Source organism: Euprymna scolopes, chromosome 29 (assembly GCF_053919585.1).
Source record: "Euprymna scolopes isolate OS-2025 chromosome 29, ASM5391958v1, whole genome shotgun sequence".
NCBI classification, from domain to species: Eukaryota; Metazoa; Mollusca; class Cephalopoda; order Sepiida; family Sepiolidae; genus Euprymna; species Euprymna scolopes.
The window spans coordinates 18509695-18537194 of record NC_136510.1 but is presented as its reverse complement, the minus strand read 5'-3'; the positions used below and the strand labels follow the sequence as shown (position 1 = coordinate 18537194).

At 35.3% G+C, this 27500-nt stretch overlaps 1 protein-coding gene across 1 annotated transcript in view; it reads left to right on the top strand.

Annotated features, from left to right (window-relative positions):
- LOC145252522 (sodium-coupled monocarboxylate transporter 2-like) overlaps positions 1 to 27500 on the top strand; it is an 82138-nt gene that overhangs the window by 5393 nt on the left and 49245 nt on the right. The window lies entirely within an intron of this gene.

Genomic DNA, 27500 nt, shown 5'->3' with positions numbered 1-27500 from the left:
AAACATCCATTTCGAACGCGTCTTTGTCATATCAAAGGACGTTGATTTATATGCCGAGCCTTTCTACTTGTGCGATGATAATGTCTTGAATTAAAAACAAAAATGTAAAATTCAAGTATCATGGTTCAATCGTTCTCGAAACAGAAACATTCATTTCGAACGCGCTCCTTTCATATTAAAGAACCTACTATTGATTTTATATGGCAAGCCTTTCTGCTTGTGCGATGATAAAACTTCTGGTACTGGTGCGAACCGTGCTGAAATAATAACATTACTATTTAGGAAGTCGCTCTTAACATGGGGAGAGGAGAATATTTTGTCACTATTTTGTATTTTCGCCTAACAATTTAATTAAAAAAAAATATCGTAAAACTTTAATTAAACCTGAAAATACTATTTAAAAATAGCGCGGTTCAATCAGTGCGCAAGCACCAAACTTCTCAAATGCACTTGTGATGTTAGGTTGTATAAGGTGTTAACTTTAGTGAAAATCACCTGTTCCTTCTATAATCTGGGTTTTTTTTTCGATTACTTGTCGTTGACATTCTGAGATAATCATGCTAAAACCACTACCAGAAACATAAAGTACATTTACAATGCATTTCAGGTGAAAACATTATTATCTAATTAAGTGTTATGTCGAAATACGTAAAATCATATAGTTCTTTTGTTGTTTAAGGATCCTTCGCATTTCAGGTGAAAACATCATTACCTACTTATATGTCATGTTGAAATTAGTACAAAATCCCAATGCATTGCAAGTGAAAACCTTATTACCTACGTAAGTACCATGTCGAAATATTTACATTTAAATCTTTTATTATCATCTTTTAAACCTACGCATTTCAGGTGAAAACATTATTACCTACTTATATGTCATATCGAAATAAGCAAAATCATAGTGCGATTTTGTTAATTAGGGTTCTTTTATACCTGCATATTCCAGGTGAAAACATTATTATCTACTTACATGCCATGTTGAAATTAGTAGAAAGCAATTAGTATAAATCAGTTTTCTGTAAACACGGAAAACCAGACGTATACCTTACATAAACGTGTGATCCAAGATGTCCTGAAATAGCAAACAACTTTGGGTCATCAGAACTTACAGGAAATCAACCTGACTTAATATCACATGTGTATCGTGCACATCTAGCTGAACTTTTGAAAGATATTAAAGACAGACATGTACTGGGCTATTCGCAAATGTTTGTTATTGAATTTCAAGAAAGGGGGCTACCACACTCTCATATGATCAGAACTGTTGTGGAGACGCCCAATAATGAACATTAACAAGGTATCAATCACCAATATCGGAGGGGTCCGGCAACGACCGTCAAATAGGCAAGACGCTTATGCTGCCGCAACACGCCACCTGCCGGCATAGCATATCTCCAACTGAAGTATATCTGAAGACATGTAAATATGTATATAACTTTTCTTTCTAATATATTATTGTATACCTTTACTTTCGTGTTCTTGTTAATTATTTTTGCAGACACAACAGTGACGATGGGAATTCGAAAAAAGACTTACGCGGGACAAAATCCATTATTAAAACACAACAGCAACAGCGTCGAGAATTCAAAAAAAAAAAAAAAAAAAGACTTACGCATGATAAAATCCACTAGTAAACACAACAGTGGCCTCGAGAATTCGAAAAAAGACTTACGCGGGAAAATCCACTACTAAATTCAACAGTGGTGTACTAAAAATACGTACTCGAGAAAGATTGAGAGAAAAAAACGTACTCGAAGGGGAAAAAACTACTGTTTGAACACAACAGTAACATCGAGGATTTTGAAAAAGATTTACTCGAGAATTCACTGTTCGACACAACACAGTATTCGAAAAAATAATTAACGCGGAAAGTTATCACGGTCGGAAAAAAAAGAAAAGAAAAACAAACGAAAGTAACTACAAAATTTGTCGAGCGAAGATTTACTCAAAACAAAAAAAACAAACGAAGGTAACTATAAAATTGTCTAGTGAGATATTCGAACGCTGGATACTTGAAGGCAAAATACTAATAACCATTTCAAAGTAACTACGAAAGTCAAAGAAAAAAAGGTGTTTTCGCTAGTACACTGTGAACAAATTTATGCAAGTTGTCTTGAAGGATAAAAGTGATTTTTTTTTTTCAGCTGTACCAAGAAAGGATTTTTTTTCCTTGTACATAATCAAAACTTAACGGATTAAGAGAAAAAAATTAAAAAACATTTTTTGTTATCCCTCAATAGAAAAAGGGAAAAAGAAAGGTTCAACGCAAAAAATAAAATATCGATAGAATTCGGTTGACACAAAAAAAAAAGAAAAAAAAAAGCGAACCTAAAAAAACGGTTGTTCGTAGTTATTGTAAAAAGTGAATTAGTAAAATAGACTGATTTTTATAATCTTTGAAATAAAAAAAACAAGATAGAGGAATTTGCTAAAATAATGACAGTTCATGCAGAATCAGCAGATGTTACAAAAAGAAAACAGCAAACGCTATACGCAGAAAGAGACGAAAGACAAAATGAGCGACTCATAAAATGCCTAGAAAGGCAGGTAGAAAGGTTCGTGCAGATGCAACTTGAACAGAAAGAACTATTAGAAAGATTAACAGCTAATTCCATACAATAAAGTAATACAATCTTCAACACAAAATTGTTAACAGCATAGATGTGTTCACATACGTACCGGAAGAGGATAAAACTTTTGATCCATACTTCAAGAGGTATGAAGATATTTTCGAAACAGACTGCGAAAACTGGCCAAATTGAAAAAAAAAGTAATTTTATTACTTCGAAAGCTTGGTACCAGTAAACATTGCAAATTTGTTGATTTAATATTGTCAAGGAGCACGAATCAGTTAGATTTCGCTGAGACCGTAAAGCTTCTTAAGGGGTTATTCGGACCGAACATGTCTCTTTTCCACAAGAGATGGTAATGTATGAATCTTAAGAAAACTGAACAGGACTACCTGACATACGCGTCAGTAGTAAACAAAACTGCGACAACTTCAAATTATCGGAACTCACGGTGGACGTTTCAAATGCTTAATCTTTGCACAGAGTCAAGTATCCACAAAAAATTCAGAGATCCGAAGACGCGTTCTCTCAAAATTAGAGACAGAACAAGGCCTGACATTGCAGAAATTAGCAGATTACCAAAGGGTAGTATCACTAAAGATTCCAGGAATATAGAAGAAGCAGGAGTGTCGTGCATTAGGAAGATTTAAAAAAACTGCCAGAAACTCAGGACAAAGAAATTTTGAGACTAGTCAAAATTAAAAAAGCTACCCAAATTATAAATACTCAAATTATAATAACCACAGAAAACGAAATTACGATAATAATCAAAGGAATTATAAAAAGACAGTATCAGGTAATAATTGCAGAAGATGTGATGAAAAACATTTGGAAAAGGATTGCCCTTACAAAAATATCAGGTGCTACAATTGCGATAAAGGAAAAACGAATGAACACATATCAAAGGAAATGGCAGAAAACATTAGAGGATGACCTCTAATCTATAATGGAATAAGGACAAAATGGATGGTCGCATTCAATACTGCCAAGACTAAACTTGTTTCCTTCAAAAACTACAAGAAACTTTCTCCGCCACAAATAGCTATGGCTAAAGATACATTACCTGAAAGTACTTCTTTCGAACTTCTCGGCTTAACGTTCACAAGGAACATGAGTTGGAACAGATACATCGAGAGCATTTCCAAGGCTGCTGCGAAAAACGTGGGCTCTCTCTACCATGCTAGAAAGTTACGTATGCCTGAAAGTATCCTCTACAAGGCCACCATTCGCCCATGTATCAAGCATTATTGTCACATTTCAGATGGTGTATCTGCTACTAGTCTCTCACTCCTGGACAGGGTTCAAAAGAGAGTCGCCAACCTGATATGTCCTGAACTGTCATCTAAGCTTCAACCTCTAACCCATCGACGAAATATTGCATCCCTCTACTTGTTTTACAAGTATTTTAATGGTGAATGCTCCGACGAACTACTAGCCCTTGTACCCCTCGACGTAAATACCCTGACAAATCCGACACCCCTACAAAGTAGAGATCCCTAGATGTAAGAAAGTCTTCTACTGAAATAGTTTCTTCCCCAGAACGGCTAGACTTTGGAATTCCCTTCCGGGTTCCTGCTTCCCGAACTGTACTGACATGCAGAAGTTCAAGTGTAATGTGAACAGACATCTTTCTGCTCAACTCCCTACATATTATCTCTGAAACTCCTGTCCCTAATAGTATCCCTCTACATCAAAGTGGCACTGTGCTTTGTTTAGGGCGAAAATGTAATATTAATTTTTTTTTTTTTTAAAAAGCACATAACAATCGTGTATGAACAGTCTGTGTGATGAGGAATAGGCGAAGAAAAAAGACGTAGGATTCTGCTGTTGTGGACTTCCGTATATGTAAATGCATAAACGTCTAAGAGAAATGCAAGATGTGTTAAATTATTTTGCGTGAATAATTTGGAATCTGGTTTTCTGATGCGTAAGCTGAATGGTTTATATACATGATTGTTTGGTATTAAAAACAGTAAAATAATAGTCGGAAAAGTTTCAATACGATCTGCAATAAAATGTTTTTGTTTGGACGAACGTATTCGAAAGTGACACGCGATTCTGCTAAACTAAGAATTAAACAGGAGCTTTCGTTATTTTCTTGTTTTTACGCCAACGTAATATGTATGAAATTAAGGCATTTAAGAAGTTGAATAATGGCATGTGGCTAAGTATGACTTTGAAAAAACAAAACGGTGATTTCGAGTTTTGATTGAGGATTAAATTTAAAGAGGAGGAAATATTCGCTATTGGATTACATGGCTCAGAGAACAGAGGGCAAATTATAATATTTATAAAACGGTGACAAAATGTGTGTATTCGCTGCAGTATGAGCTTGAAATTGTGAGAACGAGAGATTTGCATAGGAATGTACGCTTTGTTTTCCTATAGTGTCGAGAGTTGGGGAAAACGTTACCATTATATATATATATATATATATATATATATATATATATATATATATATAAAAGGAACAAACCGTATTTTCATTTTTCATTTTTTTTTTTTCTTTTATTACATTTTCACCCCAAACAAGGCGAATTGCCACTTTGGTGTAGGGGGCTACTATCAGGAGCAACAACTACTGGGGTACTATGTAGGGATTTGGGCAGCAAGGTGTCGGTTCACATTACACTTGAACTTCTGCACGTCAGTACTGTTGGGGAAGCAGGGACCTGGAATGGAATTCCAGAGTCTTGCGGTTCTGGGGAAGAAACTATTGGAGTAAAAAGATCTTTTACATCTAGGGATCTCTACAGTGTGGGGGTGGGATTTAGCAGCCTGTCGGGTTTGTCGAGGGTGCTCACGTCGTGGGGGCACAAGTGATTGCAATTCGTCAGAGCATTCACCACTAAAATACTTGTAGAAAAGGCAGAGAGATGCAACATTTCGTCGATGGGACAGAGGCTGAAGCTTAGATGCCTGTTCAGGGCCTATCAGGTTTGCGATTCTCTTTTGAACCTTGTCAAGGAGCGAGAGACTAGTAGCAGATGCACCAGCCCAGATGTGGCAGCAATACTCCATACATGAGCGAATGGTGGCCTTATAGAGGTACAGGATACTTTCGGGTGTTAGTAGTTTTCTAGCACGGTAGAGAGAGCCTACCTTTCTTGCAGCGGCCCTGGCAATGCCTTCAATGTAATTGTTCCAACTCATGCTTCCTGTGAACGTTAGGCCAAGGAGTTTGAAAGATGGACTCTCAGATAAAGAGTCGTTGGCCATTGCTATGGGTGGTAGAGAGGGTTTCTTGTAATTATTGAATGAAACTAGTTTAGTCTTGGCAGCATTGAACGCGACCAACCACTTTTGTCCCCATTCCACTACAGATTGGAGGTCTTCCTCTAGTGTTTTTGCCATTTCTTTAGAAATGTGTTCATTCGTCTTCCTGTCGTGTCTGCCATAGAGTGTAGTGTCATCAGCATATATACCCATCTCAAAGGCAATGTTGTCGGGGAGGTCATTTATGAATATCAGGAACAATAGAGGTCCAAGGATAGAACCCTGGGGCACCCCCGCATTTATATCATATTGTTTAGATGTACGACCGTCGAGGACTACCTGGATTTTTCTCTTATCTAAGAAGGATTTAATTATGTTAAGTATTCTACCAGTGATACCGTATGATCTGATTTTACTGAGGAGACCCTCATGCCATACCCTGTCAAAAGCCTTAGATATATCTAGAGCTACCGCTCTGCCCTCCCCCGCTTTGTCCAGTGAATGGTATATACGTTCAGAGATCACAGTGAGGATGTCTGCTGTGGAACCGGCTTGTCATTAACGTTTTGTCTTTATTTCGAGACTTAAATAAAGAAATAAAGACGAAACGTTGAACACCTAAAACGGTTTGTTCCGTTCCTTGTTATTTCTCTATTTTGTTGGAATACTATTTCCATTATTTTCATCATACATACGGTCGGGTTTCAATCCTGGCTTGAGGTAGTTGCCTGTCTAGCCGCACTGATGAGCTGTGAAACAGCGAAACAGTACTGTATGTGGATGACTATAATGCTCCTCACCTTGAGTTGAGCATATTGAAAAGTGAAACACGAATTACCATTAGCATATAAGCGACGCTCTTTGTGTAAACAAATCGAGCGGAGGTATTTCGGACGATGTCAAAACATCGTTAAACTCACTACTCGTTCAAGCAGCTGCCAATAGCGTAATGGTTAGGAGCCTTGACTGCCGTACAAACGGTCGGGTTTCAATCCTGGCTTGAGGTAGTTGCCTGTCTAGCCGCACTGATGAGCTGTGAAACAGCGAAACAGTACTGTATGTGAATGACATATATATATATTTATTTACCAGTGGTGAAAAAACCGGACTAGAGTGCTCAATGTGTAGTCAGAGCAGTATATAGGAAATTTATTACTGTGAGTCCAGAATGAGTTTACAAATTGTTTCAGCTAGAGGAAAATCCTCAAAGAGAGGAAAAAATCCAACTAGCATCGTCAGAATTCATAGATGAACATGAGGATTTTCCTCTAGCTGAAACAATTTGTAAACTCATTCTGGACTCACAGTAATAAATTTCCTATATATATATATATATATATATATATATATATGCTGAGTAATATAAGCATTTTTTATATAAACTTCATCGTTTAAGGAGTGTTTACTCAAACTCACACTCGCCATGAAAATATTTTAAAAATAAGTTAGATATAAAAAAGTGTTAATAGAGAAAAGAATGACTGAAGATCGGTTTTTTGGTTATATCTACCATCCTCAAACTGAACAAGAGGAAACATGTTTGCACAATGTTTCGTCTTTTTATTTAGACGTTCATATAACAAAAAAAGAAGGAACTGCAAAATGTTCGGTTAAAAACTAAAGGTCATCTGATCCGATTAAAAATTTTCTATATACAACGAAGCAGGACTGTATGTGGATGACTTTATTTATATATATATATATATATAATATATATATATATATATATATATATATACGGGATGCCTTCGCCTCCTTAAGTAAGACACTCTATCAAATCTCCAATACTAATGATTACTGCAATACTATCCCATTGATTACTGTACACGCAATAACCCTTATCCCTGAGTGGCCTCCGGGCCTTGATAAGTGGTGACCACCATGTAAAAAAATGATTTTATTGATAGTACACACATGAAACTCTAGTCCCCTTTAAAGTAATATCCTCCGGCAGTGACGCACCTGTAGCGTTCCAACCACTTTTGAAAGGCCCTAGGGAAGTCCTCTTGTGTGAACGTGTCGATGACCCTCGTCACAGCCTCGTTCATCTCTTCGATTGTCTGATAACGACAGTCTTTAAAGTTTTCTTTGAGCTTAAAGAATAAACAAGTCACAGGTAGAAATGTATGGACTATGCAGAGGGTTAGGAATTGTTTTGCTGCACATATTGGTCAAACAGTCTGTCTTTTTTTATAATCTTCTCTGAGCACCTTTGCGACAAACTTCATGCAAATCTTCCGCATCTTCAGTTCCTCGCGAATAATTGTATAAACAGTTCCCACACTGACGTCAAACTCTGCACTTATTGTCTCTATAGACACACGACGGTCTTTATCCATGAAATTCTTATTTGGACAATCACTCTAGCGTTCTAACTTCCTTACTCCTCCCACATATCTCGTCATCCCTCACAAACTCTCTGCCTTCCTTGAATCTCTTATGCCACTCAAAAACGGATGCTCGATTCATGGAAGATGCTCCAAAAGCAGTCTAAAGCATTCCACACGTTTCTGCGGCATTTTATTCCAAGTTTAAAACAGAATTTTATTGCATATCGTTCTTCTAAAGTGTTCTCACGTCCAGATTGTAATTGTGAAATTCACCCACTCTGACTATCAGGCTTTAGTAGGGTTTATTTCAATTCCTGCTGCAACATTTCATTTGAACCTAAAATTATATAAATTGGTCAACATATTGAATTTTGAAGAGTTTACTACAATTTAAAATGCCTGTACAACAAAGTCTGCAAGCTTATTGAAAACACTTGACACACACACACACACACACACACACACACACACACACACACACACACATATATATAATGTATATATATATATTGTTATATATAATGTGTGTATATATATATGTGTATATATAGATTGTATATACTTTATGTATATATATATATATATATATATATATTAGCATGGGTGTCCGGCGTTGCCCGGGTGTTTGGAGGTGTATGCTGAGCAAAAAAAAAACAAATAGGTCAATTTTTTTAAAATTTAACCCCTATTATGACCGCTTAACATTCATTGTTTTGGGCTCAAATCAAGTTATTAAGTTAGATCCATGTCCAAGGAACCTATATCTAAAATTTCAAGTATTTAGACCCCAAATTATGGGAGAAGTTTGGTAGAGTTCTCAAAGGTCAAATTGTTAAACTTTGACCCCTTAATCGCCAAATTTCTGGCCGGAAACCGATCACATCGATTTTCTCAAATCTCAGTACCCTGTATATAAAATTTCGAGTCTGTAGACTTAAAATTGACAGTTATTACGTAGGGAAATGTAGACACACAGATACAGACAGACAGATACACAGACATTTTCACTTTTCTAGATATGCTAGCATGTTAGCCCGGCGTTGCCCGGGTGTTTGGATGTGTGTGTTGAGCAAAAAAAAAAGTGTTAGTAGAAAGGCAGGCTCGAACTTGTACCGCGAAAGACGAAAGGACTGGGGAAAAAAAACCTGACGTCTTTGTCGTTACAACCACTGCCAAACCGGGTGACGTAAGTTTCAACTTAGACTAGACAATAGAAAGGAGAGTAGGACTTTCAAAAATATTGGCGAAAAAAGCGATCCGCCCCCTGTTGCAAAGTGCCCAGTTGAATAGTGAAGACATTAATGTTTTTAGCCAATTTTTCGATATTTGTCGTCGGAAAGGTCGAATTTCAAAACGGTACTGATCTTGTAAAAAGCGACCCGCCCCCTGTAGAAATGTGCCCAGTTGAAGTTGAAGACATTAATGTTTTTAGCCAATTTTTCTATATTTGTTGTCGGAAAGGTCAAACTTCCAAACAATACTGATCTTGAGAAAACCCGTCGCCTCCATCGAAAGTTTTAGACAGACATGCAAACATACATACATACATTTACATATTGGTAACTAAAAATTTTCGACCCAAACCGATGAAAAAGCTTGTCCTCTCTCTGAATACCTTTCAAATGTTTAGACCAGAAATTTTCTGACTAATTTAGTAGAAGCCGCAGAGGTCAATTTTTTTAAACTTTGACCCCTTAACATTTCTTGCTTTGGACTCAAATCAAGTTATTAAGTTAGATCCATGTCCAAGGAACCTATATCTAAAATTTCAAGTGCGTAGACCCCAAATTATCGGAGGAGTTTGGTAGAGTGCTCAAAGGTCAAATTGTTGTACTTTAACTCCTTAATAGCCAACTTTCTGGCCGAAAATGAATTACACAGATTTTCCCAAATCTCGGTAGCATGTATAGCAAATTTCGAGTCTGTAGACTTAAAATTGACAGTTATTGCGGAGGGAAATGTACACACACAAACACACACATACACACACACACACACACACACACAGACAGACACGTTCACTTTTATAGATATACTAGCAGGCAGCCCGACGTTGCTCAGCCATAAAATATGCTTAAATATATTTTAATTCATGCAGATTTCGTATTTATTATAAAGCAAATTCTCTATTGATTATGATATTAAACCCAATACTAACGATTTCGAAAAGCAAACAAAACAAACAAAAAAAGAAAACGGAACACAAATTATTTAGAAAGCCATTTTTACCGTGTGCAAATGAGATATTGTAACATATTTTTGTTAACAGTTTAATAATAAACAGAAATGCCGTAGGTATTAAACGTAATGTGAAATTCGTTTTAAAAATAAAATAAAGTTTAAAAAATGAAAAAAAAAAAACTGAGACGTGCAAGCGAGAGTTTTTTTCTAAACTTTATTCTTGTAAGTCAAAAAAAATCATTCGAGCTGAGATCGAGATTGAAACCTAGAAACAGTGAGTCCAGTACGATAGCCATTAGGTCAGCTGGGTACACTCTTTAAAAATATTTTCAAACCTACTTATTCTCAAACCTACTTATATTCTCAACATAAGAAAGCTGTCATGTGAACGATTCACACACGCACAGCCATGAAACAGTTGACAAACAGATAAAAACCCGATAACCCTTAAGTACCAATTTTTCAATTTTGATCCCTCAGTAGCCCTTTTCTCCGGATGAAAACCGATTAAAAATTTTCCCACATGTTTGAATACCCTATATACCAAACTTCAAATCTGTAGATCAAAAATTTGTTCAGCATATAGGTTGAGAAGTGTCCTCACACATGCAAACATTCTCACTTATATATATATATATATATATATATATATATATATATATATATATATATATATATATATATAATATATATATCCTGCATTGTACGATTATATAATACATTATATACCATGTGTATTCATGCTTTTGTGGACTGTTATCCTCATCTTTATGGTTGTTGTTTCATCACGTTTCAGCCAACATCCTCTAGCCTTCTTCAGGTGATTAACCACAACAGGATGGAGATGCTGAGTCTTGTAACTATATCCCCAGGTAATCACTGCCTTCCATTAGTTGTTATCTCAGCATATTTTAGCCAACTAATTCTCTGGCTTGCTTAGATAGGATTTAAACTGCTATCTTCAGACAAGGATCACCTGGAACCATAGATACTCAACACCTCTATCCACTGTGCTACAAGGGCTGTTGTGGTTAATCACTTGAAGAAGGCCAGAGGAGGAGTTGGCCGAAGCATAGTGAAACAAGAACTATGAAGATAAGTCTGCAAAAGAATGAATACCCAAATTATGAAGACTAATCCCAAAGGATTTAAAAAATAAAACAATTTATTATCTCTATACATAATAAAACAGATGTAATTTTTCCCCATTGCTGGTTTGTAACCACAGACGCCACCTATAAATTCAATAGAACCAGGCTAATAGACACTATATGTTGTCGTGTTTGTGCAAATTATTGTTCGCTTATTAATTCCTAGGAGTGTCACATTCTAAACTACAACATGTTTAACAGTGGGAGCATAATTTTCACCCACTGTTTTCTCCTCATACTACCCTCAACATAATTGGGAATTGCTGTGCATTAGGAACAACTTCTGATGCAATACCATCCGTGTTCAGTTTTTCTTCCCATACATTTCATTTTAGTCCTTACTACAACACTCTGTGAAATAACGATATCTCCCTTGCCAAGTTTACAGTTACTTCTGATACGATTATTTGGAATTAACGAATATTAGAATACACGATTTCTAAACGAATAGACATCATTTTCAAGAAACAATGCGACAATATTACGTTTACCCGTTACAAAAAAAAAACGTTCGACTGCTTCTAAGAATATAAGACTGCTTACAAAAAACACTGATCTACATTTTTATAATTTCTTTAAAAACTAATTCCATTAATTTTATTAGGATACTTTTTTTTGTGTCTGCCTGCCCCTCCTCCCCATGTTACGAAAAGATTTCTGAATTAACGTTCATTCAATTATTTTATTTCTATTTCGTCAACATTCAACTGACGATTTTTCATATAACCAAGTATTATGCAATGGTTACAATACGGAAAAGGTATAGTTATGAAAGCCTCCCCACAGTAAGGCACAATCTCATTTTTAGTATGAGAAAATCCAGCCCTCAACCAAAAATAAAGTGCATTCTTGATTGGGGGAAAAAATTAAAATTACCTTAGTCTATAAGCATTTCTTCACTAACTGAGGAGCAAACAGTTTTCATGGCAAAATATACAATTAAATACTATTGATTAGAATAAAAATTAAAAGCTGTCACTGTCTAGAAGGATTTCTCCATCATTAACCAAGGACCGGACGGATGCAACACTTGTTTTTAAGTAATTAACCCAAATCTCTCCAGACAAGGCATAAAACCATTTGATGTAAAGATCTTTAATAAAATATTTAATTGACGCAGCTTATGTTAAGGAAAAATTTCTGCTTAAAATAAAACTTACTTTCTTGTTTTCATGAAAATTATACTGAGAAATTCATAAATAGACATTCCTAGCAAATTAAATTTGAGGAATTAAAATTTAAAAAGAAAAAGGTTTATATATCAAATTTACAAAGAAAATAGTCTATATATCAATTTAAAAAAAAAAATTCTATATCAAATTTTTTAAAAAGTATATCAAATTTAAAAAAATATCTGCATATCAAATTTAAAGAAGTCTACATATCAAATTAAAAAAAGGTCTATCAATTTTTTTTAAAAACGTCTGAATATCAAATTGTAAAAAAGTCTACATATCAAATTAAAAAAATCTACATATGAAATTTTTTGAAAAGTCTGCATATCAAATTAAAAAAGTCTATATATTAAATTTTTAAAACATTTATATTACATGAGAAATGTTTACTAGACAAAAATAACGACACAAAAAAATTCTCACTTGACAGAGATAACAGAAACAATCTAAATTCCTAATTTTGTCCATCAACAAATGTTATTTTTTGAAACAAGAGAAAATTGAAATTTCCAGATATTGTTTACTGACAAAATTGACTTCCATATACTATCACGGAGTCATATTTTGTCAGCACAAAAAAAAACAAATTATAAATATTTCAACCAGCGCATATTTATAAATAGGTTTTTCTTTATATCTAAAAGAGAGAAAGAAAAACCTATTCATAAATAAAAATAATAAAGAAAAAAAATCTCAATGTGAAAAATTTGTCAACATAATTATAAAAAAAATTAGGATTGTAACAATTGGCACAATTAAAAAAAATCCCCAGTTTATAATAATCTAGGAAATAATACATATTAAAGTTTGTCAAATTAAAAAGAAAAGACATTTTTATAGACAACAAACTGAAAATATGATAAACAAATATATCACAAATAAATGTCATTAGAGGCAAAAGAAGTTACTCTTCTACCTCCCCGGATAAGTTTTTTTTTTATTTTTGTATTTTTTTTTTAGGTTTTATTTTATTTTTAAACGTTTTTTTTTTTGTTCTAAACAAATATTACCGAGCTGCTAAATCAGAATGAGAACAAAATGGCTGACATAAGACGGTCATCTAGGGAGTCCCGATAATCGTTCAAAACTCGAAAATGAAACAAAAAAACAGAAATTCACTCATAAATGTCACGATGACAGTTTCTTTATATATTTTTTAACAGAGGATGATATACACGATTAAAAAAAAAAAAAAAAAAATGCAGCCATGAAAAATTTTCCAAATAAAAGAAGTCGTTCGTTCACCAATTCCAAACACTAGAAAATCATTCTATATTTACAATAAGCAATAAAACTATAAAATTATAATTTGCTGACGCCAGAATAAAAATATCTGAAACATTGGCTTGACACATTAATGACTCACAGTATTTACACCATAGCCTCTTAAGTGACTTGAAAATTTTATTTCGTTTGTTTTACACATTCACGGTTAATACCTTGAGATATGAATTGCACTAAAATATGATTTTTTTTAATATGACGATACATTTACGCCCTAAGATACATTTTTTTTAGATATGATTTTTAAAAAAAATCGCATGAAAACAGTTTTCAAAGAAATTAGTGGAAACTGAGGTGCTTCTACACTATTAGGACAAAATTCAGTAGTAGATAAGTGGAGTTTTCAGATAAAAAATAATAGTTTCTACCGGTTATTTTTCGTCAATTCTAATAAATTACAATGGTAGCTTCCAAATTGTGCAGTCGAAATGACCTCAATATTACTGAAACGAAACCATAAACAAGAAAAGTAACTCTAAATATTCAATGTGATTGACGCAAACCAAATAACAAAATAAACAACATATATACAGTGAACCTGCCAAAAGTCCATGGGCATGCAGGAAATAAAAAATACGGATTTTATTTGAGCAAAAATAATTCAGAAAATAATTTGGAAAATAATTCAGAAAGTAATTCAGAAAATAATTAAGAAAATTCAGAAAAATTTTTGGAATTTTCCAAATGGACCCAAAGAAATTGAATCGGTGCGATATTAAATATAGCACCGATTCAATTTCTTTGGGTCCATTTGGAAAATTCCAAAAAAATTTTCTGAATTTTCCAAGAATTATCAGGACTAAATTACCTCCCTTGTGAACTCTCCTGTGTCTTACATAAACAAACACGATCATGTTCTTCAAATTCTATTTTCTTTAATAAATAATTTTCTACCTTATCGATTTTCATAATTTTTGGATACAATCATCTTAAAAATACGAGGAATACATAAATACCATTTGTTTTCATGTGAAATTCAGTTTTAAGATTTCTGAAATTTCGTCCCAATAGTGTAGAAGCGCCAAAATTGAGTTTTGTTAAAAAAAGAAACTGGAGAATTTGAATCGTAACAAGGGAAGTAATTATTTTCTGAAAAACTTTGAAAATGTTAGGCCAATTAAGCAAAATTCAATTTTTGCTAATTGTTTTCGAAAACTGTTTTCATTAATAATTAATTTTCTACATTATTGTTTTTTTTGTAATTTTTGGATATGTTCATTACTGTGACATGATACCATTAGCTTCACTTGAAATTCAGTATTTCGATTTTTGCTAATATAATGAAGAAGCACCCTCAGTTGTAATCGAGTTCCGTTGTAAAATCACTTTCTATTCAGAGTCCCTAGTGATGCTGGCTTAAACAGAGCTGATCAAGAAAGATAACGAAATACCAACGTTTTCTGTACGACATGAAAAGGAAGATCTCCATCATTCCAGTAATTATAAGAGTAAGCAGAATCGTTAAAGAATTTCAAAAACTACCTAGCAAATATACCTGATGAACCAAGTGCAAGAGAGATACAAATAATTACACATAAAAGGACAGTTAGAATCATAAAAAGATCTCTCGGTTGGAATGTATGAGATAGTAGGTGAATATCTGGTTGGTTGGTTGTTTCTGTTTTACCGCATATCAACCCTTTTCAGGTTATTTAATGCCGAATCCAGTGATTTTGAAAAATGTAATATTTCTTTTTGTTGTTTCAAGTCGGTTTCTATTTAATCCATAGTTGGGACGCTAACAGGTACTACCACTCTGAGTCAGAGTGGACCTGGGAGCAATGGCAATTAAAGAGTGGCTCCACACTCCCCAAAGCCCGCAAGCTGGGGCTTCACCATCAGATATAGTTTAAGGTCATATCCAGGACCTGAATATCTGGCAACCGGTAGAATGCTCCATCCTCAGCTAGAAAAAAAAAAAGAGGGGGGATTTGAATGCCTACTAGACCATTATCAAGTATCTAAGGTCTCTCTGTACAGGGGTTTATCAGGGCACTCTTGTATGGGGATACGTACCTCTACAAATAAACTGACTAAATATTCGAAGTTAAAATAGGACCCCCTTTGTATGACCACACCACGCTGGCTTATATGCCTAACTAGCCTAGGTGCCCGGCATACCCTGGGTATTGGAGGTATGTGTTGAGCAAAAAAAAAAAGTGATGGTAGGCAGGCAGGCTCGAACCCATGGCGTGAAGATGTAAAAGAAAGTGAAAGAAAACCTGACATCTTACCTCTACTCCATGACGCGACAATAAGTTCAGAACATTAAAATTAGGTAAACTCAACCCAACTGACTTGCAAAAATGGCTCACAAAAAATCGACCACTCCTTTTTCGATATTTGTCGTCCGAAGCGTCGAGCTTCAAAATTATACAGATCTGTTTGGTAGAGTTCTCAAAGGTCAAATCATTGAACTTTGACCCCTTAATCGCCAAATTTCTGGCCGAAAACCAATCACCTCGATTTTCCCAAATCTCAGTAGCCTGTATATCAAATTTCGAGTCTGTAGACTGAAAATTGACAGAGTTATTACGTAGGGAAATGTACACACACAGACAGACACACAGACACACAGACAGATACACAGATACGCTCGCTTTTATATTTAAGGAGGAAAAGAAGGGGGTAAAACTTAACGTTTATGCTGGTACGACCACCGCCAAACCGGAAGTGACATTTTTTAAAACTGAGGCTAGGCAATCTAAAGGATAGGATAACTTTAAAAAATATCGGCGAAAAAAGTGACCCCCCCCCCTGTAGAAAAGTGTCTACTTGAAGGGGAACATATTAATGTTTTTAGCCAATTTTTCGATATTTGTCGTATGAAAGGTCGAACTTTAAAACGATACTGATCTTGGTAAAATCCGTCGCCTCTATTGAAAGTTTAAGGCAGACATGCAAACATACATGCATATATTTATATATTGGTAACTAAAAATTTCGACCCAAACTGATAAAATTGCCGAACGAAATCATCGTATTTTTAGCAAAATGCGCAGTTATTTATCGATTTTTTTTTCATTTTCGATATCGATTCTTTAAAGCATTTCTTCTTTAATGGTATATTAGCAATACTCGGCTAACACTCACAGAAAATTATTAATGTATTTTTCTGTGATTCAAAACTAGCGTTTTTCGCAAAAATAATGAAAAGATATAATTTTTTTTTTTTTTTTGCTAATCTGAAAGATAATAATTATTAATATTCAACGAATTTCACACTTCAAAACACAAACGATCAAAAATAAAACACATTCAAAATTTGGATTTTCAATCTTAAAATTTGATACGTGCGCACTTGTTTTTGTTTTGTTTTCTTTTTTTTTTTTGCTTTATCTACAATGCTCACCCTCTCCACACTACAATATATTTTGCTCAGTTTCGGCTAATTATTTTAAGCATATTTGTATCCACAAATAAAGGAGGAGGGGTTTGTTGGCAATATATATATATATATATATATATATCGATTATGAAAAAATGTACACCATTATAATGTTCATTCTTCACTTAATAATCGGTGAAATTTTAAATTTTCGTGTTGATTGGATAATGACTTGATTTTTGGTAGATTTTTAAAGAAATTCATTAAAAAAAAAAAACAACTACTTAACCCGCCCTTCGTTTTAGGCCGTGCATATATACAGTAAGTATTATATATATATATATATATATATATATATATATATATATATATACAGTAAGTAACAACAGTATTTGGTACATTGGTTTCTTTCGTATTTCTCAAAAAATCTCAAGTTAATTTTAATGAAATTTACACTCTATCTGTGAACAGATATTATCTATCTAAACATATAACGGAAGTGATAAATCTTCGTCAACAACGCATATCTCCATTTTCTTCATATTTTTAAATAGATAATATCTGTTCACAGATTTAGTGTAAATTTCATTCAAATTAATTTGATATGTTTTGAGAAATACGAAAGAAACTAATGTACCAAATACTTTTGCTTCTTACTACACACACACACACACACACACACACATATATATATATATATGGTCAATGTCAAGTTTCTTTCCAACTTCCCCCAAAACTTTAAAATGACGACTGATATTGGTTTTCGGTGGTTCTGGAAACAAATATCACATTTAAATTTGGAGCAGATAAGTAGTTTTCATATGAAGAAATTACTTTTTCAAATAGTGAGGATCACTTGCTTGTAATAATTTAAAGTAAAATGAGCACCCACTTTTTGGCCACCTACTTATTTCTTCATATCATAAAACAAATTTAACTGATATTCGTTTTCAGCACCCCACCAAAACCGGCGCTGTTATTTTACTAAGAGATTCGTTCATTTTTTTTAATCTCATAATTTAAGACGCTAATGATGCTGTCGCTAAGTTTACATGATCTGTTTGCAAAAACATACTTTTGTTTTTCGTTCTTATTTCATTATAGCACGTGTATAGTTTTTAACAAGTGCTTCTGCATTTTAATATTTCACAAAAATTCTGTTTACATTAGGGGGCGGTGGAGGTTCGAGGAGTGTTATGGCGGCCGCTTCTCCACCGCCCCCCTCTAATGTAAAGAGAATTTTTGTGAAATATTAAACGGTTCTATTGCTCGGTTAATGTCAACACGTTACTTACGGAAAAACGGTTAATTAAAAGCACCTGTTAAAAACTATACAAGTTCTATAATTGAATACCCCCCTTCAAAAAAAAAAAAAAACGAAAAACAAAAGTATGTTTTTGTAAATATTTATTTATATTATTAAAGCTCAAATGTATTTTTTAATGTTCACCGCTTGGCATCCCAGTTTTTTTTTAATTCATAATAAAAATCATTTCATTATTACCAGTTGTGCGAAAAGGACCACATAAGTCTTTTCAATAGACTTTAGTTAAGTAACATATTGCATTGCCAATATTCAGACTGTATCCTGATTCTTCTAAAACTAAAAAGTATACCCATAGCATTTTTATCAGTTTGACTCTGACTCTAGTAATTAACGGATAACCTTACACTACCCAAATCTACCAGACTGTGGCTTTAAACGTAGATGCACCTTTGTATTAAATACAAGCCGAACAGGCCAGTAAAGTTTATAGGATGATAAGAGAAAAAAAACCTGTATACTTTGGCCATGTTTTTCAATAGTCAGGTTGACAGTTTTTCATGCAGAAAGATTGCTTGAATGCATGAATGCGTAATAATCTTGTACTGTATTGTACTGAAGCAGTATTCACCCGAAGGAGGAAGTTTCATGGGAGTCTGAAATTCACAAACGGTCCCAAGTCGTATGTATATACCCATCAAGGGAGATAACGACATTAACGTTTTGCAACTCTTGCAAGGAGGTGTCGACGTCTTCCTACATACAGCGTTTGCTATTCCTAAATGGTCACCGATCTGGAACTGATGTTGCTAAATTTCGATGATCCAACGAGAATCGATGTGTCAACGTGATTATACCATAGTAATCTTGGCCGGTTAGGCGGATTTTCTCAGTATTTTTTTTTTAGTATAAATGTATAGAACAGATTTGATTAAGTTTTTTTTTTTTTTTTTTTTTTTACACAGTGATCACCACTTATCAAGGCCCGGAAGCCACTCAGGAATAAGGGTTATTGCAAGTACATTAAGTTAGTGAGGAAATTTGCTGAAGTGTTTACTTAAGGGGGCGGTTCATTAGGAATTTGTTAACATTGGACTTGAAGACATCCAAGTTGTAGTCCGGAGGGAAGCAGGCAGACGGAACAGAGTTCCACAGGCGTGCAAGATTTGAACTCGACCAAAATTCCCAACTGTGATTCCGACTCCTAAAATTCGAAAATATCCGGCTCCGATTCCTTATTTTTAAGTCTTCTAATATTCAGTCTGTGCCCTGATTCTTCGCAAACTAAATATTATACAGCTATAATTCTTATGAGTTCAACTCCGAATCCTTTCCAAAATTACAATTCTGGCACCGAAATGTTGCTACCAAATTCGTAAGAGATTGTAAAAGAATAGAATAGATGTGATCGAATTTGAATTAGACTTACAGAACATGGTTGTGGAGTCGAAATGGATAAGGACTGACTCCGACTTCGGCTCCTATGATTCCAAAATATTCGGTTTTGACTTTTTATTTTTAAATCTTTCCAATATTCAAACGAAAATTCAACTAATACATGGAGACTTCTCAGAATCTGCTTCCTAAATTTCCAAAAACTCAGACTTCGATTCGCACTCGTAAAATTCCAAAATATTCGACACTGACATTTTCAAGTTTTCCAATATTAACACTGTATCTTGATTCGCCAAAGATTAAAAATCATACATAAATATGTTCATGTGTTCGACTCTGATTCCTTTTAAAACCTCCGACTCTGACACCACGATCCTGCAACTGAATTCGCCAGTCTGCGAGTGTTAAGTAGACGGAATAGAGTTGATGGAATTTGAACTTTATTTACCAGACAGGCTGTGGAGTCGGAAGATATAAGTCTGAATCCGACTCCTAGAATTAAAAAAAGAATATATCCGACTACGATTCCTTATTTCAAAGCGTGCCTATTTAAACAATTTTATTTATATCGAACATATAGATGGTGCCCTCTTAGGTAGTACTCAATCCAGATCTGATTCAGATTCCGGCTGTTTGGATTAAAAAAATTCAAACTTGGATTCTGATTTGTAAAATTCCAAAATATCCGACACCTTATTAATTTTTTATTTGTTGCGGACTATTATCCTCGTTTTTTTTCTTAGGTGTTTCACGGCGTTTCGGCCAACTATTCCTCTGGCCTTCGCTAGGTGGTAACCGCGACGGGATAAGAACTCTGAATCTCTTGACTGCATCCACTGCAATTACTGGCTTTCTTCGGGGGCCGTGGCGCAGTTGATAGAGATGTTGAATCTCTACGGTTCCAAGTGAGAATTGTCTGAAGATGGAGGTTTCAATCCTATCCAAAGCCGGCCAGAGACTTACTTGGCAAAAACGTGGTGAGACGAAAACAACTATGGAAGGCAGTAATTGCAGTCAGGAGATTCAGAGTTCCTATCCATCGCGGTTACCACCTGACGAAGGCCAGAGGAATAGTTGGCCGAAACGTCGTGAAACAACAACTAAGAAAAGATGAGGATAATAGTCTGCAATAAATAAAAATTAATAAATAATACTCATCTAAATAATGAATTCCAATTAAATAATATATCCGACACCTTACTTGTAAGTTTTCCAATATTTACGCGATTTTTTGAAAATTTAAAAATCATATGTAAAAAGTATTTTCGAGTTCAACTTTGAGTCCTTCCAAAATTTCTAATCCCGCAATTCTGCTACATGGCACCGTGCCAACCATTGGGTCGGTTGTTGAGTTTTACAGCATACTAGCCTGGGTGCCCGGCGTTTCCCGGGTGTTTGGAGGTGTGTGTTGAGCAAAAAAAAAAAAAAAAAAAAATGATAGTAGGCAGGCAGGCTCAAACCCGTACCACAAATGAGCAAAGAACGTGAAAAAAGTGACATCTTTGCTGTTGCGTCCATCGCCAAACTGGAAGTGTAGAAGGTTTAAATTAAGACTAGTCCATCGAAAAAAGGGTATGACTTTGGAAAATATCGGAGAAAAAAGCGACTCTTCCTCGTAGAAAAGTGCCCAGTTGAGGGTGAAGGAATTAATGTTTTAGCCAATTTTTCGATATTTGTTGTCCGAAGAGTTGAGCTTCGAAACGATTTCGTGAAAATCTGTCGCTTCTGTGTAAAGTTTTAGGCATACACACATACATACATACATACATAAATTTAAACAGACATATGAGATTTATATAATAGATTAACCTTTATTAGGTCATTTTAAAGGGTGGCACATTTGGCATAATAGTTTAAAACCGGTGTTCAATCTGTGGTCAAATCATACCAAAAGTTTTAAAAAATTAGCTTTGACACCGCCTTGGTAGCCACTCGGTATTATAAGATTAGGATAAAGCATAAGTGAAATAATTCAAAGTAAAAGTTAACGCACTCCCCTACATCTTGCTGTACTAAATGAAAATAGGGCATTTGGGGCATCCTCCATTATGGCGGATCAGTGTACGTATATATTTATGCATAAAATTTAAATACAATTTGTATACCAATGATTATTTCGTATTATATATTATTATTATTACTAAAATTATATATATATATATATATATATATATATATATGATTGTTGGGACGATTAATTGGAATCGAAAATCGGAAAAATCGGAAGATTTTGAGATATCGGAATCGGAAAAATTGATTCCTATTTTCCGATGCCAAAACGATTCTTTTAATTGTCTTTTTTTATTTGATTTTGTTTAAAGCAAAATCTTCCATTGCTGTTAATAATGATAAAATGATAAATATTTATTGATTTTAAAACAATCAGTAAAACTAAAATCGATAGGTCACGTTTTGGAAAATATCTGCATATTTAACACGTGTTTTTACAAAAATCGAGGAAAACTAACAATCTTAGAGATTTATAAAGAATCGGAATTGGTAATTGTATCGGAATCGGGAATTTAGCACCGGCGGAATCGGTAATTGTATCGGAATCGATAAAAATATTGGAATCGCCCCATCACTAATATATATATATATATATATATATATATATATATATATATATATATATATATATATATATATATATATATATATATAATTAGAGTTTATATATTTAAATTTCATTTAGAAAGAATTACTTTCAAGATAAAAAAAATTATTGTTTGAAACAAAGAATACAATGTTTAAAATAATTTCCTTAATCCATGGAGACTTTGCTGAGTTTTTCAAGGTTTTACTAGAGAGAATTTACTCATAAGAGAGAGAGAGAGAGAGAGAGAGAGAGAGAGAGAGAGAGCGGGAGTTAAAGTTATCTTATGATTGTTTACGTCTTTAAATTATGTTTTATTTAACAAAATCGTTGACGCGCAGACGGACATACTTCGAAGTGACGTTCGCCTTAGATTATTCCCATTATTAGGTTACGCTCCATCCGCATCGGCTTCCAGCGCAAGATTGATCTTAAAATCCTTTGTTTCTTTTTCCCGAAAATGTCACTTTTTTTTTTCTTCTCATAAGCGATAAGAAATCAAACGTGCGAAGTGCTGGGTTTTCTATTCTTTGCATCGTCGCTGCTTTTCGTCGGCGCTGTTTCACGTGTGGCTGTGATTGTCTCATCTGTTTAATTGGACGAATAAAATATTCATGTATGAAAAACACAATGATACTTTGCGGAGTTCTTCAAGGTTTTATTGGAGAGAAATTACTTATGGAGAAAGAGAGAGAGAGAGAGAGAGACTATTGTATCTTAAATCCATTGCCAAAGTTGCTGGAAAAATGGTGGGGTTCTTCTACCGCTCCAGTAGATATCTCACTACTAATGCAATTCTCTACCTATATAAAAACCAGGTTCGGCCAACGATGGAGTTAGTTGCCACATCTGGGCAGGAGCTGCTAGAAGCAGCTTATCATGTCTTGACAGAGTTCAAAATAGACTTCGTAGCTAAGTGGCGGATGCCCTTTTCTCTTCCCTGCAACCTCTTTCCCACAGAAGAGACGTAGCGAACCTGTCCCTGCTTTATCGTTATTTTCATGGCAGGTGCTCATCTGAACTTCAATCTGGTCCCCTCCCCCCAAAAAACACTCGTCTACCCAGAACCACTATCAACAATTTTCCCCACTCTTTATCTGTGTCTACACCTAACCGTAGATTCCATGAACAGGGCGTCTTTCTTAGAACTGCTCGCCTGTGGAACTCTATTCCGTTTGCCTGCATTCCAGCTGACTGCAATCTGATCGTCTTCAAGTCCAACGTAAACAAGTTCTTGATGAACCGTCCCCCTAAGTAATTCAAGTTATAAAATTCCCACTAATGTTTACTACGCTAAAATCCCAATGACAAATGTATACCCATTAAGACTTATCCTCGAGTGGCCCCTGGGCCTTGATAAGTGGTGACCTCTCCCCCCCCCATGTAAAAAAAAAATTATTATTTACTTCTAAGTCTACCAAATTACTCCTGAGAGTTTCGTGGTAACATTCAGCATAAATAATTATATATTTTCTTGGACTGTCTCGTCAATATTGCATTATCGAGAAAGACTAATTTGAAACCTGTTTTCTCTCTCGCTCGAAAAAGATGACGTCATCATACCTCCCACATCGACTATATGCTTTGTCTAGTGTGTTTGACCCGTTTCCAAAAAGACAAGTTTGAAGAGCTGGACGGCATTGAGGATCTGCCACATCCAGCCTACAGTTCTGACTGTGCTCCATCAATCGATTTGATTGAACAATGGACAAATTTCACCGATTTCAATGGTAATAAAAGTATTGGAAATGTAGAATATTCGTTGATCATCATTCAATTCCAGGCAATGTCAGATCGCCTTGCTAGTACGAAATAAATTAAAATTTGCTAAAACTTTTTGTCCAATCACCAGACACTTAATTTTGGCGACATAAAGGCAGAAACTTTTATCTCGTTTTGAATGCAATCTTCGTTCGAGTGAGACATACGAGTACATACTGAAATATCTGGTGCTGTATGAGTTCTCTGCTTATCTCGGCATTGTTTTCAGTCGTCCTGGACGTCTCCTTGCCACTAGAATCAAGCAGTGCAGATTCAGGAGAGATGTGGATGGAGATTGCGAAACTCTTGCCTCACTGTTACAAATGACTCCTGAGAAATTGGCGACGCAACAGAGTTTCGGGATAACATTCAACATAAATAATTCATACTTTCTTGGACTGTGTCTTGTCAATATTGCATTCTCGAGAAAGACTAATTTGTTTTTTCTCTCGCTCGAAAAACATGACGTCATCATACCTCCCATATCGTTCGACTATATGCGTTGTCTAGTGTGTTTGACCCGGTTCCTTCCGTTTTAAATTATGCTAGCCATCCTTGGATATAATTCCGTTTAAAGTAGGTTATTCTGATGCACTAAAGGTTACCCTAAATCAAAATTCACACCAGCTAATTTATTCGCTATTTAAATAGGTCTTGTAACACTATAATTCTTACGAATTCCATTCCGAAAACCTACGATGTCCTCCTACACCGACTTCGCAACCATGGTGGCACGTCCCTGGGTTCGCGTCTGTATCCGTTACGCTCCTACGCACTCCAAGAAGTTCTAGACGTTCTCATTTGATAAACAAATTAATTTAATTAGATAGATATGTTGACTTTTTTTGTGTGTCAGGGGGGGGGGTGATGTATGGGGTTTGGGTTAGTTTAGGGGTTAGAGGTTAGGGTTAGGGTTAGTATGCACGCAAGTGAGAAGTTCGTGTTTCTTTTTTTGCTGATTGAGTTTCTTCCCACAGTGAAGGCTTACCAATTTTGTTTATTTCTACTTATATAGAAAAGGCTCAATGTGTGTGTTTTAAAGAGAGAGAGAGAGAGAGAGAGAGAGAGAGAGAGAGAGAGAGAGAGGGGGGGGGGGGAGATAGAGGGAGAGAGAGTTCTCTATGAACTCCGAAACAGCTAGGCCGACTTTTTTTTTTTTAATTTCACACAAATGTACTTTATGTCTGGAAGTGTTCTTAGAAACGTTTTGTATCGGAATGTCACCGATAAGTATCGAAAACCGATAATCGAAAAACTCCGATTTTGACCAAAATTAACACCTTTAAACAGCCTAACATCACATTTCTATCATCGCACAAGCTGAAGGGCCCGGCATATAAATCAACAGTAGGCTCTTTTATAAGGCAAAGTCGCTTTCGGAATGGACGTTTTTATTTTAGATGGAAATTGAAGCATGATACTTCACTTTTGAATTTTAAACTTTAATTTGTGTCATTATATATAAAACATAATTTAATAAAATCAACGGTAGGTTCTCTACAGTGCAATGTACACTACAATGTATTGCAAACTAAGTCACTGCAGGGAGGCATATGAACTTCCTCCCGGTGCACAGCGATCTCAATGACAATAAAAATATTGGAAGTGTGGAAAATTCGTTGATAATCATTCGATTCTGAGCAACGCCAGGTCTCCTTGTTAGTAGGAAATAAATTAACATGTTTTTTTATTACAATTTCACAAGGCACATTGCCACTTTGTTGTAGGGGGCTACTATCGGGGACATAAGCATCAGGGGTACTGTGCAGGAAGTTGGGCAGCAAGATGTCGGTTCACGTTGCACTTGAACTTCTGCATGTCAGTGCAATCGTTCAAGCAGGGACCCGGAAGGGAATTCCAAAATCTAGCTATTCTGGGAAAGAAACTACTGGAGTAGAAGGCTCTCTTGCATCTAGGGATCTCTACTGTGAAGGAGTGGGATTTATCTGCTTGTCGAGTTTGTCGGGGGTATTTACGTCGTGGGGGCACAAGTGCTTGCAGTTCATCAGAGCGTTCTCCGTTAAAGTACTTGTAGAACAGGCAGAGGGATGCTACATTTCGTCGATGGAGCAGAGGCTGGAGTTTAGCTGACAGTTCAGGACCTATCAGTTTGGCGACTCTCTTTTAAACCTTGTCTAGGAGCGAGAGACTAGTGGCAGATGCACCAGCCCAAATATGGCAACAATACTCCATACATGGGCGAATGATGGCATTTGACAATTTTTTTGTCCAATCACCAGGCACTTAATTTTGGCGAGATAAAGGCGAAAACTTTTATCTCGTTTTGAATGCAATCTTCGTTTGAACAAGGCATCTATATATATAAAAGCCAAACGTCTGTGTGTATGTATGTTTGTTTGTAACGCTAAAACTTTTGAAAGACGGAACCAAACTTGACAAATTTGGTATCATATCGAAACCCCATCAACCGGATGACAAATATCGAAATTTCACGTCAAACGGACCACTAGAAGTTGGTCAACTGATCAGTTATCTTCGAGGGGGGCCCCCAAAAAAACCTGTCATTATCTATATATATAAAAGACAAATGTTTGTTTGTAACGCTAAAACTTGAGATGAAAGATTCCTCTCCCCTAAGAATAAAACATATGTTCAATATCTGCTTTTGTTTTTTCCTTGTTTATACGGTCCCGAGCAACGCCGGGTAGCCCTGCTAGTATATAATATAAATCACATGTATGTATGTATGTATGTATGCCTAAAACATTCGACAGAGGCGACAGATTTTCACGAGATCGGTACCGTTTTGAAACTCAACCCTTCGGACGACAAATATCGAAAAATTGGCTAAAAACATTCATTTCTTCACCCTCAACTAGGAACTTTTCTACAAGGAGAGGTCGCTTTTTTAGCCGATATTTTCGAAAGCCACCCCCTTTGTTCGAAAGACTAGCCTTAATTTAAACCTTCGCCGCTTCCGGTTTGGCGATGGACGCAACGGCAAAGATGTCACGTTTTTTTTTCACGTTCTTTTCCTCCTTCGCTATACGAGTTGGAGGCTGCCTGCCTACTACAACTTTTAAGAAGAGATTTGTGCTGCCGAACGTGAAGGAATAATTGCATATGCGGCGATCTCACTTTGCTGTACGAAAAGTTGAAGCAAAAGTATCCGACTCTGATCAATCGAAAGCGCGATTTGGTGCAGCAGGACAATGCCAAGTCACACACTGCCAGGAGGACAAAAGATAAGTTTGAAGAACTGGACGGCGTTGAGGTTTTGCCACATCC